This window comes from Saccopteryx bilineata, chromosome 12 (assembly GCF_036850765.1).
Source record: "Saccopteryx bilineata isolate mSacBil1 chromosome 12, mSacBil1_pri_phased_curated, whole genome shotgun sequence".
Classification (NCBI taxonomy): Eukaryota; Metazoa; Chordata; class Mammalia; order Chiroptera; family Emballonuridae; genus Saccopteryx; species Saccopteryx bilineata.
The window spans coordinates 36,976,836-36,981,800 of record NC_089501.1 but is presented as its reverse complement, the minus strand read 5'-3'; the positions used below and the strand labels follow the sequence as shown (position 1 = coordinate 36,981,800).

The 4,965-nt window shown below is 37.0% G+C and overlaps 1 pseudogene; it reads left to right on the top strand.

The window, feature by feature from the left end:
* Positions 1-448: 448 nt before the first annotated feature.
* On the top strand, positions 449-735 carry LOC136316065 (acyl-CoA-binding protein pseudogene; annotated as a pseudogene).
* Positions 736-4,965: the final 4,230 nt, after the last annotated feature.

The window sequence follows — 4,965 nt, the reverse complement described above, 5'->3', positions numbered from 1 at the left end:
TTATTTGACTTAATTTGTTTAAGCTTGAATACATTTCATTATGCATCATAATTTAGTTATCATAAAGTTAAAGAGTTTTTAGTGTTGTCATGTAACAACAGAATAATTGAGAAATGAATGCTAGAGTACTCTAGAAAGTCTTCACTATGAAGAATCTAGGATTTACTTTTAAAAACCACAAGCAGACTGGATTAAAGGACAATAGAGCAAACAAATAATAATAATAATAATAATAATTACAAATACTTCAGTTGATTGATGAGAAGTAGTTCTTTCTAAAACCAGTGCTCTAATACAACATTATTGAAAGTATGGCAGACTTGTTCCTGCTCTACCGCCCCCACGAGCGCCCTAGAATCCTTGCAACCTATCCTGCAGGAATGTCTCTGTCTGTTTGACAAAACTGCTGAGGATGGTATGTGCAAGACCAAGTGCCAGCAGACCAGAGATGCTGTTCATCTACAGCATGACAAACAAGCAGCTGTGGGTGACATAAATACAGAACAGTCTGGGATGTTGGACCTCAAAAGCAAGGCCAAGTGGGATGCCCGGAATGAGCCGAAAGAGACCTCCAAGGAAGATGCCATTAAAGCTTACATCAACAAAGTAGAAGAACTGAAGAAAAAAATATGGAATCCGGGGACGGGGTTTGGATGCCAGCCACTCATTTCATCTAAACTGATAATTGTGCCTTGTTTTCCTAATACCATAGATGAAGTGAAACAACGAAATTAGCCTCTTCCTGAACACTGTCCAGGATGCAGCTCTAACAGATTAAGGAGCTGTACTGGTTACTGACCTTGCTGAGTAGTTTTTCTCTATAGATCAATTAAGACTGCATTTGCTATTTAAAAAAAGTGCGGCAAAACAATTTTCAGTGCACTTTACAGCAATGACTTATTTATACAATTCCCAAAAGTAAGATTTCTAAACTGTACAGTAATGCATAGGTCCAGGTTGCCATAAACTAAATGACATCTGATTGGCTAATTAAACCTACTCATTTCTAGTATATAAATTACAGAAGATGGATAGTATATGAATATACTAAGAGCAAGAGACAGTGTATATTGGTTTATTTTTCACTATTCAGATAACGTTGTATGCTTCATTGTATAATCTATACACTCTTTGGTATTTGCTGTGCCTGTGTCACTTCCTCCACCTGAACTCCTTTCTCTTCCCATTTTATCTGCCATACCTTTTGCTGCCCTGATGCCAATTCACAAAATTCAATACTTTTTCCTCAAGTTTTGTCTTCAACATTTGTAATTCAGTCTAGTTTGTAACCCATATTCTACTGCAAGATTATTGCACATTCTAAGGATTTCCATTCTCCTGCTGTGGCTCCTGGGGACTCTTGATTGCACCTGCGTCTCCTCACCACGCTCTATTTCTTTCTTTGAGTTGCATACTGACCCGTATCTAGAACTCAGCTCCCTTTTCTTTATTTACACGTACACACACATCCTCATAAAGACCATTGTACATCCCTCTGCTTCAAAGAGTTCTCCTCACCTTTTATGTTCTGGGCTCCAGTGTGTTGATATGAAGTCTGACACTTTTTCTTGATTCTGCTACTTGCCAGTAATTACAAAAAGATTACTTCTTTTTTTGTATTTTTCTGAAGTTGGAAACAGGGAGGCAGTCAGACAGACTCCTGCATGCCTACCAGGGGGCAATGCTCTGCCTATCTGGGGCGTTATTGCTCTGTTGCACCCAGAGCCATAATAGTACCTGAGGCAGAGGCCATAGAGCCATCCTCAGTGCCTTGGCCCACTTTGCTCCAATGGAGCCTTGGCTACGGGAGGGGAAGAGAGAGACAGAGAGGAAAGAGAGGGGGAGGGGTGGAGAAGCAGATGGGCGCTGCTCCCATGTGCCCTGGCCGGGAATCGAATCCGGGACACCTGCACGCCAGGCTGACGCTCTACCACTGAGCCAACCGGCCAGGGCCCAAAAAGATTACTTTCTTAAGTATACATTCTATTCCAGTGACTAAACCCAAACTCACCTGTAGCCCCTGTTACTATCCTGCTATTAGATTTGCCAAACCATGAGCCATTTTCTCCATTTCTCTCCTTTTTACATACCCCAAGAGGATTTGATATATGATAAGATTGATATAAAGTTTGATTCTCTAATAAAACAGATTACTTCAATTAGTCTCCAAACTCCCACCCCGCACTTAAAATTTGGCAGTAACTATACTTGGTACAAGATGTTCATATATTTCTGTTTTCACACTACCAAATATTTCTACTATGAAATTTTTTTTGAGATTTCCCCTGAAAAACTTAAAAGAATGTTTTCAACTCTTATGATAAGGTGGAATCTCTTTTCCAAATAAAACATTTCATTGAATTCTAGTATGCAAAGAAAAAGCAGAGCAACAGTGATTATGCTGATACCAACACTAATATTCTTGTATTTATATTACCCAGCAAAGAGGAAGTATTTCATTCATGATGCTTCTCCAGCACCATGAACAGTGCCTGCTATACAATGGAGATTAAAAAACAAATAAACAACAAAAAAACAACAACAGTGGTTGAATATATACAAATACATAGGTGAATTATAGGTCTATAAAAGCCATTTGTGGAAAATAAAGAGTCTGATTCTTTACAATAAGCCTCCTTGAATATATATAAAAATTAATATGCAAATCTAGTTACTGGTATTTTATTTGCATTTAGATTTAATCTTTCCATGTATAAATTATCCTTTAGAAAAATACTGTAATGTTAGAAATCTAAGATTACTTTTAGGTTTCTCTATTATGAGAGCCTTCATGTATCATTTTAGTGATTCACTTTATAACACCGAGGCTGTCGAAAATCTTACACAGCAGGGGAATACTTTTCCCTTTTACATATTCTGCAAACATATGTTTGGCTTATATTTTACTAAAAGAAAAAAAGAACACCTATAAATTTTTATATGGGTTTTATGGATATTAGCTTTGAAAATGCCACTGAAAATGAGTGTTTAATAAAATAATGAATTCTGGAATCTTTTTTTTTTTTTTACTTTATTTATTCATTTTAGAGAGAGAGAGAAGTGGGGAGGAACAGGAAGCATTGACTCCCATATGTGCCTTGACTGGGCAAGCCCAGGGTTTCAAACTGGTGACCTCAGCATCCCAGTCGACATTTTATCCACTACACCACCACAGGTCAGGTCAAAAGCTGGATTCTTGAAATTTAAGTTTAGAGAAAGTATGCTGAGGAGATTGTAGTAACTCTAATCACAAAGGATGAAATAGATTGGAACTAAAAATTCTTTTGCCTATTCAATTTCTTTTTATGAAAATAGGTCCAATATATTAAAGAAAGAATCATAGAACAAAAATAATGAGGCAAATTATTTCCTTTCTCTGCATCACCAGTCCCATCTGAAGCTGTCATATTTTGTTCTAATTTGTCTTTATTGTCAGACTTTGACTCCACAGCTTTTTCAAGATGATTCATATTCTTACATTTTGATGTGTAGAAGGCTAAATTTGAATTAAAAATACCTTTAAATAGACCATGTCTGTTTTTGCATCTTATCTCACCTCTAATACTTCCAGTTGTAAATTCATGGGATTACAGGACCAGTGACAATATGATCTCTAATAATTTCTCAGAAGAATTAGAATTCATACCAATACCAGAGTTAGCTAAGCCTGTGAATGGCCACCTGACCTGCCCTTTCTAAACCCTTTTATCTCTTTTCTTCATAGATGCTATCATTGACTTGTTATGGATCAATTTTTTTTATCTTCCATTTAATAATTTATAAAAGAAAAATCATCTGGGCATTGTACAAGGAGCAACAATTAAAAATTGAAAAACAATAATCTACCTCAAAAGAAATGAGCTTCTATCAATAATTCCAAGTTTTATTTCAGAAACTGGTAGAGACGAGAAGGACTGAAATCGAAATACCACCCAGTATAAAATGGTTTCTAGGAAAAAAACTGCATGTTTATTACAGAGTATATATATCTTATTAGGAAATTTTAAATAAATAAGGTGCAGGTAAACTAATCTAAATGCTAACTGACATAAAAGCAACTAGCCTTAATTAAATCTGACTAATTACAAATACATTTAAAATTCATATTTTTAGCTATACGTTGTTGATGGTATTGTAGGTTAGTTTCACTTATTTTTAAAATTTTATATTCTTTTCCCCTTTTGCCAACTTCTATTATGAATTTATCTTTGCCACCCAGCTTAGTATATCCCAAGGTTCTCTTTACCATGCCACAGTTGCAGAGCTCCAGGGAAAAGCAACCTGGTCTCATCTCTCCAGGCAGAGGAGAACAGAAGCTCCATCTCTATACATGCTACAGATGACTTTTCCAGTCTACCTGAATCATTACCAGCTAGAAGCAGCGGTCATTGTGATTTGGACGTGAGCTGCAAAGTATAGAATTGTGACAACAATTCCAGTGCCATGCGGACTTTTCCTGGATGTGGACTTTTCCTGGAATCCTGCTCCCTGTGACAGCTCCTAACAGACTGAACTGGGGTTGGGTTGCATTTGCAGGGATTTGGAATGGTGTTGGTGCCAACTTGGACTTGGTGAACATGTTAAGGACACTACTCTTTTATGGATTCTTGCTGTATTGGCCAAGAAGGCTTTAATCACTGTAAAAAAAAAAATGGAAGACTGGATAAAGAAGATATGGCACATATACACTATGGTATACTATTCAGACATAAGAAATGATGACATTGGATCATTTACAACAAAATGGTGGAATCTTAATAACCATCATATGGAGTGAAATAAGTAAATCAGAAAAAACCAAGAACTGCATAATTCCATACATTGGTGGGACATAAAAACGAGACTAAGAGTCATGGACAAGAGTGTGGTGGTTGGGGGGGGGGAGGGAAGGAGGTAGAGAGGGAGGGGGAGGGGCACAAAGAAAACTAGATAGAAGGTGACGGAGGACAATCTGACTTTGGGTGA